Source organism: Symsagittifera roscoffensis, chromosome 1, assembly GCF_963678635.1.
Source record: "Symsagittifera roscoffensis chromosome 1, txSymRosc1.1, whole genome shotgun sequence".
In the NCBI taxonomy this organism is placed as follows: domain Eukaryota; kingdom Metazoa; phylum Xenacoelomorpha; order Acoela; family Convolutidae; genus Symsagittifera; species Symsagittifera roscoffensis.
Genome location: NC_087062.1, coordinates 42,504,274 through 42,518,600, shown reverse-complemented (window position 1 = coordinate 42,518,600; position 14,327 = coordinate 42,504,274).

The following is a 14,327-nucleotide window of genomic DNA, read 5'->3' as shown; positions in this document are numbered from 1 at the left end:
ATTTCTCTGAGAATCTTTTTGATTTCATCTTGGAATGTTAGAAACTGTTCGAGAACTACTCCTAAGTATTTAACATTTTTCCTAGTATACTCTTCATCCTTTTTCCTTGAATGTTTTTTTTTTGCTGAAAACGATGGGTTCTGTTTTTTTTTGCATTCAACTGAAGTGAGTGTTCTAAGAAATAATTTGACAACAGACTGCAATTAGCTTCGAGGGATTTAGGAGCTTTTTGTGGATCGTGGTTTTCACAGAATAGTAATGTATTACCCGCATTTTGAACTTTTTTACATGTTTTGTCAATTTGTTTGTTGAGATCGTTAATGTATAGATTAAATTTTAGAGGGCCAACGACACAGTGCCCTGTGGGACACCCTGCTCAAGTGCAATCCAATCGGATTTGGTGTTGTTAACATTTGTTTTCTGGTTTCGGTTGGTGATAAAGGATTTGATCATTTCTATAGCTTCTTCGGAAAAGTTTAACCCTTTTAGTTTCTGGTTAAGATAAGTTTGATCAAAAGAATCAAATACTTTAGAGAGATCCAGTAAGGAACATGCTACAGTTTTGTTGTTGACTATTGCTTTCTGGATGCTTCAGTGTAATAAAGAATAGCGTCGATTGTTGAATATGATGTTTTGGACCCAAATCGGGTATTACTTAGTAATTTTTGGGATATCAGATATTCGTTGATTTGTTTATATAACAATTTTTCAAAAACTTTTGAGAGAGCCCCAGTTATAGAGATAGGCCTATAATTTTCTGGTAGTTCTGGATCCTCTGTTTTGTATATTGGTGTGACAATTGCTTTTTTGAGCTTGCAAGGATATGTCTTGTTTTTCAAAAACTCATTGAATAGAAATGTCAGATGTGTGTATATTTCATTGCAGCCATCCTTCAATGCCCAGGCTGGAATTTTGGATGGACCTGGTGCTTTTCGAAAATTTAAACTATGTGTTTTTTTTTAAATTTAGCTGATGTGATGAATCGGAATGAAAATTTATTCTTATTTTGAAGGTTGCATGTAGAAGTCGATGGAATTTGCCTGATTTTTGAATTTTTCTCATAAAAGCATCCAAGATTTGAGAACTTGTAATTAGGCAGGTTCGCCATCTGTAAATTATTGGTTATGAAATCGCCGAAAGAGTTTCATAGTAATGGAATGAGGTGGGAAGATTTGTTGAGTTTCTTGTATCGTTTATTATACTCCATTTTTCGCGTTCGCTTTTTTTCGAGTTAAACATTTGGGGAATAAACTTATCATCTTCGTACTTTATCTTTGGTTTGTCGTTGCAAATGAAAATAGTCTTCTATGGGGCACATTCCTTAATGGTGTCAGCAATGTTAGATGTGAAGATGTCGAACTTTACTTCGGGATTTTTATTGCTATAGAAACTTCTCCCTTTATAGCTGATAGTTTTTGTTTGAATTTGTAATCCGAGTAACTGATGTGTCATATGTTTTACGTTTGATTGGTCTTACGTTGTGTTCAGCTTAAGTTCTGTTATGAATGTTGTTGCTTGGTGGTGGTCGGTCTTAATTGGTGGTGTGAATACTATTGAATTATTTGTTAGATCTTTTATGCTTAGGTCGGTGACAATAGAGTCAATTAGTGCTTTTGAGTGAGTAGGTGTTAATTTCTTAGTGACGCCCAGATTATATGGTATTAAGATTGTATCTAAAGACTGTTTGTCGTCTCCGTTGAGATAGTTGAGATTAAAATCTCCTAGTAAAATTAGGTTTGAATTAAATGACTGTGCATGGTCAATTGATTTGGCTAGATCTTCTAAGAAGTCTGTTTTGTTGTTTCTTTGAGGATTGTAGGCTAAGTTTAATAGAGTGATTCTATCATTTTTGATGAGTCCGGGTTTAAAATTTATCCAGATGCTATCATACTTCTTGTGCATATTGTTTAAGTCATGTCTTACCTTTGGGCTTAACTTTTTAGGAACCAGTAACATGACCCCTCCACCCTTCAATTTTTTTACTTGATCATAAGTTCTATCACATCGGATCAATTTTTGTTTGTCGTTGTCTATGGCCCATAGTTTATCGTCATTTGTATCATTGAACCATGTCTCGGAAAAATCCAAAAATTGTATTATCATTAAAAGTTTTGAAGTTGTTTGAGATCTGAACGCTTTCTAGCTAAACTTCTACAAGTAAGGAGTAGTAATTTTAAGTTGTTGTTGTAGTTTTCCATTTTTTTCTTTATTTGACTGAAATCCATGAAGGTTCCTGGATTTGGGTGGATATCACTTGATGTTCGGAGAGTTTTATGAAGGAACCTTTCTTAATTTTTGTAAGTCTTGCTTGTGTTTTTTGTATAAAAATTGTAATAGTAATAGCTTATATTATTAAGCATTGTGCAATATTTGTTCAAGTATATTGTGGCAACCCATGGAAAAAGATACTTTCCTTTCTTTTTATTCAGTACCTTAAAAGCTACAAAATGATCGCTTTTGCAGAAGCTGATGACAGATATGCTAGTTAAGACAAAATGTAACAGCATATCGTTTTGTAGAACAGTTTTAGTTAAAACTACAAATAACAGTCGTTTATCAAAAATATAGTCCTAACTAGCATTACTTAATAATGAAAACCTTGCGAGTAGTTATATGACTGCTGGTTACGAGTCAGATTACGGTTATAATTTCTATCACAGCCCCATGAGTTGTTGTTGAAATTATTTTGACCAGTTTGTCGGCCATGACCAGTTTGTCGGCCATATGGGTGCATGCGATCGTTACTATAGGGTCGATTGGTAGACCTATATACATTATTATGTTGATAATTGGAAAGCGATTTTTGGTTGAATTTGCTTTTCCAGTATAATCAGGGGCTGGTTTTACCCTCGGGAGTTTACTTGAGTGTTTAAACACGTATGAGCCGAGCCAATTGCGCAAAAATGGTATACTTAATTCATCGTTCAGGTGTATAGTGTCAAAATATAAACTCTGATACCTCTCCAAGCTTTTGATGTTTGAGTTTAAATTCAGCAACTCAAGTCCCGTCGTCGAACCATACATTTCATTCTGAAAACGATTATAAAGATCAATTTTGTCCTTAGCATCATCATTGTTAAGTATTGGTGGTATTTCGCAAAAAACAATCGAATCTGGTGAAAAATTTGCAGTTATTCAAGCAATAAGTTCTTCATATTTGGCGCTAAATTCATCAACCGCTGAGTAAATTTTTTTTAAGATGGAGTTTGTCCCATCTTGGATTATCACACACTTAAATTTTTTTTTCACAATATTGGTCAAGGACTTTTTTTTTCTCCTCCGTGGAGCTACCCCTGTATGCATGAACAACCGTATCATTGGGGAAAGTTTCAGTTTTTATCCTAGCAATTTTACTTGAACCCAAATTTAAGTTTACACACTCCTCTGGTATAGGAAAAGGCAAAAAGTTTCTCACAGTTTTTGATACTTTTTTTGCTTTCGTCGATGTTGACTGTAGTTTGCCATCCTTGTCTGCTTCCAATGTTTTCTCAATAAACTCCATTATTTTACAATAATCTTCCTTTTGATCGTACAAATCGGAGTAATTCTTGTATAATGCTGATTTTTGAAGTCCATTTTTGCTAAGTTTTTTGCTTGACATGTTTAAAATGGATGCAACTGACTGGTAACTGGAAGGACAGTACTTGATAATGACTTCAGATACTGTCTTTTTGCTAAATTATTTAATTTATTGCTGAGATAACTTTCTTTTTCTGCTAATTTATTTCCTTTTTCTGCAGAATAACTTTTTTCTGCAACCATAAGTTTCTTTTTTCCTTTCCCAAAATTATTTTGTTTGCTCGTCTGATTCGATCAAGCAATGAGTTCTTGTTTTTCTGCTGATAAATATGTTCTGCTAAAATAACTTTTTTCTGCAAAATAATTTTCTTTTTCTGCTGAATAATTTTTCTGCAAAACAGTTTTCTTTTTCGGTTGAATAGCTATAAATTTCTTTTTCTTCTAAATTGTTTTTCTGTAGTTGTCTTTTTCTTTTGCCAAGTTCGGTTTTTTATTACAGATTTTCGAATAAAACATGTAGGAAATTTTCCAAATTTAGGGTTTGGTAATATAATATACGGACCATTTGTTTTAATTCGAATAAACTTTCTAGTAAAGATTAATCTCTATCTAAACGACCGTATTTTTGTTTTTAGAGAATTTTCAATTAGTGTTTGAAGGTCAGAAAGATCAAAAGCGAAAATAAAGAAAAAAGAGCAAAAAAACCGACTGATTTCTAGTTTATAAACAGTCTTTTTTGACTGTTTATAATTACGGAGAAGACGGATAATTACGGAGAACTACGGAGAAGACTTGGTTGGAGGAAAGTTTTAGCAAAATTTCTATGTGCGAAAAACCAAATATTTTCTCCTTTAACATTTTTAGCATAGGAAATCCAGCTAAAAATACACTCACGTATCAAAAAATGTCCATAATTAAAAAAAAATCCTCCAGTTTAAATTTGTGCATTCAAGAAGCAAAAATATCAAACCTCCCAAAATATACATCTGAGTTTTTGGATAAATACAATGTTTCATTTGATTCCATACCACCGGGTTCAATTGATTCTGGTTGTTTTCTAACACTATGATCATCAAATTTGAGTCCTGCAAAATAATGACTCCAAATACAGGTTTTCAAATGTTAAATTTTGTCCAACTTGATTGGTTTGTTATCAACGTTTATGCAAACCCAATTTCCTTCCAAGCAACTTTGAATTCCCTGAAATAAAACATCAGATTTTTAACCAAAAACTTTTAATTATAATGACGGGTGATTTTAATGCGTTGAGTTATGACAATATTAACAGTTCTTCAATACTTAAGTTAAATGATGCAAATATCAAACGATTTACCATACTTCGAAACAGAGTATGACTCTATGCAAAGCACTCAAATATCAATCTCTGATCATTTTCTCCTACAGACTTTTGTCAGGCCGTTTTTCTTGTATCAGCGTGGCCTCAGTTACTGAAAATTAAACAAAGAAATTTTAAAAAAAACAACGCCAGCTTAATTCATGAAGATTTAAAAAACTTTTCGGAAAAGGAATCAACACGAAAACTTTAAGCATAATTTTTTTGACCTCCTGAAGTTTATTCAAGAGAACAAAAGGCATGTAGATCAGAAAGAACTTAATTTATTGAAGTATCATGAAAATGTTCTCAGAGATTGAATTCTTAGCGGAAAAGGTCCGAACCCGAGTTTGATTGAAAAACATCATTTGGTGCTGGAACATCGTCAAAGAGTTCCAAGGAAAAAGATTTTTCAGATTTTCGAAAAATTCAGAAAACTCTCAGCTATACTTTTGAGGGTGTGCCCGAATTTCTGTAGTCAATACACCTCAAAAAACAATTAACTCAATCAAGCAATTTCAAGTGGATCAGAACGTTTATCATACGGATGAGGATAATCTTAATCAATTTCAAAAGTATTTTTCAAATTTTTTTTTAAAAAGTTTTAGAACAGATTTCGATCAGCCACTAATGACGTTTTTATCAAAAACTAAACTCGCAAATTATGAAAATGATGGCTACAATTACTTCACAGAAGATGAAATTCAGTTGACTATAAACAAACTGAATTTGAAAAGCTCGCCTGGACCAGGCGGCCTTACATCTCGGCTATATAAGACTTTCACGGATGGGTTTTCTTTGATTTCAGCTAAAGTTTTCAATCAATCTGCTCATGGTGAAAAACTCCCAATACAGATCTGAAAATGCTATGGCAGTACAAGATTTTTGCCCGATCAATCTCATGAATACTGACGCAAAAATTTTAGCCCATGTATTCTGTAATAGAATCAAAAAAGACCTTTGCAAAGTTGTGATGATTGTAAAGTTGTGAAACTTAAATGATGATTAGCATAAGTAAAAATTGAGTGCTTTCTATACCTGAGTTATCACCCTATAAAACAGTCAAGTAAACAAAAATACTTGGTGTCCTGTTTTACACTTCCCAAAAAATGAAAATATTGAACTACTGTTGAGTTCTCAAATTCAAAAACATCGTGGGTTAATTTCACTAATTAAATCTGTGAGGGCCGAGTCATTAACACTGTCAGTTTATGTTCTCCCTAAGTTTCTTCAATTGGCTCGTCACACTACAGTTAACTTGGATACTGTTAGTAAATGCCAAGAGTTATTAAATGCAGAATTGAAAAAATCAAGCAGACTCGACATAAGGAAAAAAGTTTTTAAATCACCCAATTTTAGATGGTGGGGTAGGCCATGGGCATTTGGGGGTAGTGAAGAAAGATCATAAAGTTCCGAAATTTTTCAATCAAAATTTCAAATTAATCATATTTCACAACTTTATAAGAAAATATTCGGCTTGAAATCTCTAATTTTACGATTCGGCTTGAAATCTCGTCGGCTTGATGTCCCGTCGGCTTGACCCCCCCCCCCCCCCCCCCCGAAGCAGAGCACTTCATAATTAGCATCAAAAGCGAAGGAATCAATTTACTTAATAGGACGGTAATTGCCATGGGATGCTTTCCAAGGTATCATAGAACCAAGAACCTTTACCCTAAACTAGCCAAAATCAAATGGTCGAATGCCTTATGTATGCAACGATATCGAAGCAAGATTGTTTCTCCAATTGCCAGAAGACATAACTCATAGCTCTGTATTCCAAGTGAGACCTGTATCGTAACTGAACCGGGTCATTATGTTTACACGGGAAGAGCGATTTCAGAAGTTACAACGCAAAACGAAGAACAAAAAAAAAGCAGACGGACTGTTCTTACAAATCGAGAATGGATGACTTTAAATTGTGGGAAGGTGTAGAAATCTCGTTTCACATACTTTCACTACATGAATGTCAAAAATGTAAGATTTCTGGACGCCAGGAAAAAGGTCATAACGATGATTGGTGCAACTTAGGAAACCAAAAATCCAAATAATCAGTCCCCACAAAAACCAAGCTCCAATTTATGAAGTGACCTTTTTTAATTTTTGTAAGTCTGGTTTGTGTTTTTTGTATAATAATTGTAATAGTAATAGCTTATATTATTAAGTACTGTGCATTATTTGTTCGAGTATATTGTGGCAACCCATGGAAAAAGATACTTACCTTTCTTTTTATTCAGTACCTTATAAGCTACAAAATGATCGCTTTCGCAGAAGCTGATGACAGATATGCTAGTTAAGACAAAAAGTAACAGCATATCGTTTTGTAGAACAGTTTTAGTTAAAACTACAAATAACGGTCGTTTATCAAAAAGATAGTCCTAACTAGCATTACTTAATAATGAAAACCTTGCGAGTAGTTATATGACTGCTGGTTACGAGTCAAATTACGGTTATAATTACTATCACAGCCCCATGAGTTGTTGTTGAAATTATTTTGACCAGTTTGTCGGCCATGACCAATTTTTCTGCCATATCGGTGCATGCGATCGTTACTATAGGGTCGATTGGTAGACCTATATACATTATTATGTTGATAATTGGAAAGCAATTTTTGGTTGAAATTGCTTTTCCAGCATAATCAGGGGCTGGTTTTACCCTCGGGAGTTTACTTGAGTGTTTGAACACGTATGAGCCGAGCCAATTGCGCAAAAATGGTATACTTAATTCATCGTTCAGGTGCATAGTATCAAAATATAAACTCTGATACCTCTCCAAGCTTTTGATGTTCGAGTTTAGATTCAGCAACTCAAATCACGTCATCGAACCATACATTTCAGTCTGAAAACGATTATAATGATCAATGTTGTCATTAGCATCATCATTGTTAAGTATTGGTGGTATTTCGCAAATAACAATAGAATCTGGCAAAAAATTTGCAGTTATTCAAGCGATTAGTTCTTCATATTTGGCGCTAAATTCATCAACCGCTGAGTAAATTTTTTTTAAGATGGAGTTTATTCTATCTTGGATTATCACACACTTAAACTTTTTTTCACTATATTGGTCAAGGACTTTTATTTTCACCTCAGTGGAGCTACTCCTGTATGCATGAACAACCGTATCATTGGGGAAAGTTTCAGTTTTTATCCTAGCAATTATACTTGAACCCAAATTTAAATTTACACACTCCTCTGGTATAGGAAAAGGCAAAAAGTTTCTCACAGTTTTTGTTACTTTTTTTGCTTTCTTCGATGTTGACTGTAGTTTGCCATCCTTGTCTGCTTCCGATGTTTTCTCGATAAACTCCAATATTTTAAAATAATCTTCCTTTTGATCGTACAAATCGGAGTAATTCTTGTATAATGCTGATTTTTGAAGTCCATTAAATTCTTCTTGGCTAAGTTTTTTGCTTGACTTGTTTAAAATGGATGCAACTGACTGGTAACTGGAAGGACAGTACTTGATAATGACTTCAGATACTGTCTTTTTGCTAAATTATTTAATTTATTGCTGAGATAACTTTCTTTTTCTGCTAATTTATTTCCTTTTTCTGCAGAATAACTTTTTTCTGCACCCATAAGTTTCTTTTTTCCTTTCCCAAAATTATTTTGTTTGCTCGTCTGATTCGATCAAGCAATGAGTTCTTGTTTTTCTGCTGATAAATATGTTCTGCTAAAATAACTTTTTTCTGCAAAATAATTTTATTTTTCTGCTGAATAATTTTTCTGCAAAACAGTTTTCTTTTTCGGTTGAATAGCTATAAATTTCTTTTTCTTCTAAATTGTTTTTCTGTAGTTGTCTTTTTCTTTTGCCAAGTTCGGTTTTTTATTACAGATTTTCGAATAAAACATGTAGGAAATTTTCCAAATTTAGGGTTTGGTAATATAATATACGGACGTTTTGTTTTAATTCGAATATATTTTCTAGTTAAGATTAATCTCTATCTGAACGACTGTTTTTTTGTTTTTAGAGAATTTTCATTTAGAGTTTGAAGGTCAGAAAGATCAAAGGCGAAAATAAAGAAAAAAGAGCAGTAAAAACCGACTGATTTCTAGTTTATAAACAGTCTTTTTTGATTGTTTATAATTACGGAGAAGACAGATAATTACGGAGAACTACGGAGAAGACTTGGTTGGAGGAAAGTTTTAGCAAAATTTTTATGTGCAAAAAACCAAATATTTTCTCTCTTAACATTTTAAGCATAGGGAATCCAGCTAAATTACACTCACGTATCAAAAAATGTCCATAATTAAAAAAAAATCCTCCAGTTTAAATTTGTGCATTCAAGAAGCAAAAATATCAAACATTACAAAATATACATCTGAGTTTTTGGATAAATACAATGTTTCATTTGATTCTATACCGGGTTCAATTGATTCTGGTTGTTTTCTAACATTATGATCATCAAATTTGAGTCCTGCAAAATAATGACTCCAAATACAGGTTTTCAAATGTTAAATTTTGTCCAACTTGATTGGTTTGTTATCAACGTTTATGCAAACCCAATTTCCTTCCAAGCAACTTTGAATTCCCTGAAATAAAACATCAGATTTTTAACCAAAAACTTTTAATTATAATGACGGGTGATTTTAATGCGTTGAGTTATGACAAAATTAACAGTTCTTCAATACCTAAGTTAAATGATGCAAATATCAAACGATTTACCATACTTCGAAACAGAGTATGACTCTATGCAAAGCACTCAAATATCAATCTCTGATCATTTTCTCCTACACACTTTTTTTAAGCCAAATATCTTGTATTAGCGTGACCCCAGTTACTGGAAATTAAATGAAAAAATTTTAAAAAACAACACCAGCTGAGTTCGTGAAGATTTAGAAAACTTTTTTTGAAAAAGAATCAACACGACAACTTTAAGCATAGTTTTTTTGACCTTCTGAAGTTTATTCAAGAGAACAAAAGGCGTGTAGATCAGAAAGAACTTAATTTATTGAAGTATCAGGAAAATGTTCTCAGAGATTGAATTCTTAGCGGAAAAGGTCCGAACCCGAGTTTGATTAAAAAACATCATTTGGTGCTGGAACATCATCAAAAAGTTTCCAAGGAAAAAGATTTTTCAGATTTTTGAAAAATTCAGAAAACTCTCAGCTATACTTTTGAGGGTGTGCCCAAGTTTCTGTAGTCAATACACCTCAAAAAACACAATTAACTCAATCAAGCGATTTCAAGTGGATCAGAACGTTTATCATACGGATGAGGACAATCTTAATCATTTTCGAAAGTATGTTTCAAAAGTTTTTTCAAAAAGTTTTACAACAGACTCCGAGCAGCTACTAATGACGTTTTTATCAAAAATTAAACTCAAAAATAATGAGAATGATGGCTATAATTTGTTTTACAGAAGATAAATTTCAGTTGGCAAAAACAAACTGAATTTGAAAAGCTCGCCTGGACCAGGCGGCCTTACATCTCGGTTATATAAGACTTTCACGGATGGGTTTTTTTTTATTTGAGCTAAAGTTTTCAATCAATCTGCTCATTGTGAAAAACTCCCAATACAGATTGCTCCCGAAATCTGAAAATGCTATGGCAGTACAAGATTTTCGCCCGATCAATCTCATGAATACTGACGCAAAATTTTTAGCCCATGTATTCTGTAATAGAATCAAAAAAGACCTTTGCAAAGTTGTGATGATTGTAAAGTTGTGAAACTCAAATGATATTAAGCATAAGTAAAAATTATGTATTTTCTATTCCTGAGTTATCACCCTATAAAGCAGTCAAGTAAACAAAAACACTTGGTGTCCTGTTTTACACTTCCCAAAAATATGAAAATATTGAGCAACTGTTGAGTTCTCAAGTTCAAAAACATCGAGGGTTATTTTCACTTAGTAAATTCAAGTCATTAACACTGTCAGAGGGTCAAATCATTAACACTGTCAGTTTATGTTTTCCCTAAGTTTTTTCATATGGCTCGTCATACTACAATTAACTTGGATACTGTTAGTAAATGCCAAGATTTAATAAATGCAGAATTGAAAAAATCAAGCAGAATCGACATAAGGAAAAAAGTTTTTAAATCACCCAATTTTAGATGGTGGGGTAGGCCATGGGCATTTGGGGGTAGTGAAGAAAGATCATGAAATCCCAAAATTTTTCAATCAAACTTTCAAATTAATCATATTTTACAACTTTATAAGAAAATATTCGGCTTGAAGTCTCTAATTTTACGATTCGGCTTGTAACCTCGTCGGCTTGATGTCCCGTCGGCTTGACCCCCCCCCCCCGAAACAGAGCACTTCATAACTAGTATCAAAAGCGAAGGAATCAATTTACTTAATAGGACGGTAATTCCCATGGGATGCTTTCCAAGGTATCATAGAACCAAGAACCTTTACCCTAAACTAGCCAAAATCAAGTGGTCGAATGCCTTATGTATGCAAGGATATCGAAGCGAGATTTCTTCTCCAATTGCCAGAAGACATAACTCATATTCCAACGTGAGACCTGTATCGTAACTGAACCGGGTCATTATGTTTACACGGGAAGAGCAATTTCAGAAGTTAAAACGCAAAACGAAGAACAAAAGAAAAAGCAGAGGGACTGGTCTTTCAAATCGAGAGTGGATGACTTTAAATTGTGGGAAGGTGTAGAAATCTCGTTTCACATACCTTCACTACATGAATGTCAAAAATGTAAGATTTCTGGACGCCAGGAAAAAGTTCATCACGATGATTGGTGCAACTTAGGAAACCAAAAATCCAAATAATCAGTCCCCACAAAAACCAAGCTCCAATAATGCCAGCAACGAGAAAAACGATGACGAAACAACAAGCAATAAGTTTGTAATGGTAGCAAAAATGTCGAAGGAAAGAATGTCGAAACACCACCATCTAGAACTTTGGTTAATGAATTTAAAACAAACAGTGCAGTAACTCCAAGCGAAGAAAAACAAAAGGATGATGTTCTCAACAATCAGGTTGCAGATTTTCACTCTTACTCTGCCAGAGAAAAAAAGACAATTTATATATCGAAAAAAAAACGAAAATGTTCCTCTGACGGAAAAACGCTTACAAAGAGAGAGCGATAAGTTTCACCAACCTCTTGGTCAGTTTCAACACGGAAGAAAGGGCCTAAAATGAAATCTAAAAATTACGGAGAACACTTGGTTGATGGACGTTTTCGCAAAATTACTACGTGCTAAAAACCAGATATTTCCTCCATTAACATTTTTAGCATAATAAATCCACCTTAATTACACTCACTTATCAAAAAACACCAAGTATTAAAAAAAATCGCCTAGTTTCATTTTGTGCATTCATTCAAAATATCAAATTTTACAGGTATACATCTGAGTTTACTGGATGAATATAATTTTTTATTTGATTTCATACCGCGCTAAAATAATTTTGGTGGTTTCTGAACGTTGCGGTCATGAAACCTGAGTCCTGCAAAAAGAATTGCTTCAAGTATAGGTTTTCAAATGGTTATTTTTGTCAAACTTGATTGGTTTATTATCATCGTTTATGCGAACCCAAATTCCTTCCGAGCAACTTTGAATTCCCTGAAATTGAGCATCAGATTTTTATTCAAAAAATTGAACATTATCAAGACGGGTGATTTTAATGCGTTGAGTTATGACAATATTAACAGTTCATCAACACTTAAGTTAAATGATGCAAATATCAAACGATTTACCCAGCGCAAAAAACATATTCTTGATTGATCTGGTTTTGTTGATTCTGCTTTCAAGAAGGATTTTTGTGATTATACACATTATGACAAACAACACAAAATATTTGCGCGCATAGATTATATTTTTATGAATTTCGAAACAGAGTATGACTCAATGCAAAGCACTCAAATATCAATCTCTGATCATTTGCTCCTACACACTTTTTTAAGCCAAATATCTTGTATTAGCGTGACCCCAGTTACTGGAAATTAAATGAAGAAATTTTAAAAAACAACGCCAGCTTAGTTCGTGAAGATTTAAAAAAATTTTTTTGAAAAAGAATCAACACGACAACTTTAAGCATAATTTTTTTGACCTTCTGAAGTTTATTCAAGAGAACAAAAGGCGTGTAGATCAGAAAGAACTTAATTTATTGAAGTATCAGGAAAATGTTCTCAGAGATTGAAATCTTAGCGGAAAAGGTCCGACCCGAGTTTGATTAAAAAACATCATTTGGTGCTGGAACATCATCAAAAAGTTTCCAAGGAAAAAGATTTTTCAGATTTTTGAAAAATTCAGAAAACTCTCAGCTATACTTTTGAGGGTGTGCCCAAGTTTCTGTAGTCAATACACCTCAAAAAACACAATAAACTCAATCAAGCGATTTCAAGTGGATCAGAACGTTTATCATACGGATGAGGACATTCTTAATCATTTTCGAAAGTATTTTTCAAATTTTTTTTTAAAAATTTTACAACAGACTCCGAGCAGCTACTAATGACGTTTTTATCAAAAATTAAACTCAAAAATAATGAGAATGATGGCTATAATTCCTTCACAGAAGATGAAAATCAGTTGACTATAAACAAACTGAATTTGAAAAGCTCGCCTGGACCAGGCGGCCTTACATCTCGGCTATATAAGACTTTCACGGATGGGTTTTGTTTGATTTCAGCTAAAGTTTTCAATCAATCTACTCATGGTGAAAAACTCTCAATACAGATTGCTCCCGAAATCTGAAAATGCTATGGCAGTACAAGATTTTCGCCCGATCAATCTCATGAATACTGACGCAAAAATTTTAGCCCATGTATTCTGTAATAGAATCAAAAAAGACCTTTGCAAAGTTGTGATGATTGTAAAGTTGTGAAACTCAAATGATATTAAGCATAAGTAAAAATTATGTATTTTCTATTCCTGAGCTATCACCCTATAAAACAGTCAAGTAAACAAAAATACTTGGTGTCCTGTATTACACTTCCCAAAAATATGAAAATATTGAACTACTGTTGAGTTCTCAAATTCAAAAACATCGAGGGTTAATGTCACTAAGTAAATTTTTGAGGGTCAAGTCATTAACACTGTCAGTTTATGTTTTCCCTAAGTTTTTTCATATGGCTCGTCATACTACAGTTAACTTGGATACTGTTAGTAAATGCGAAGAGTTATTAAATGCACAATTAAAAAATCAAGCAGACTCGACATGAGGAAAAAAATTTTAAATCATCCAATTTTAGATGGTGGGGTAGGCCATGGGCATTTGGGGGTAGTGAAGAAAGATCAAGAAATTCCGAAATTTTTCAATCAAACTTTCAAATTAACCATATTTCACAACTTTATATGAAAATATTCGGCTTGAAGTCTCTAATTTTACGATTCGGCTTGAAATCTCGTCGGCTTGATGTCCCGTCGGCTTGACCCCCCCGAAGCAGAGCACTTCATTACTAGCATCAAAAGCGAAGGAATCAATTTACTTAATAGGACGGTAACTCCCATGGGATGCTTTCCAATGTATCATAGAACCAAGAACCTTTACCCTAAACTAGCCAAAATCAAATGGTC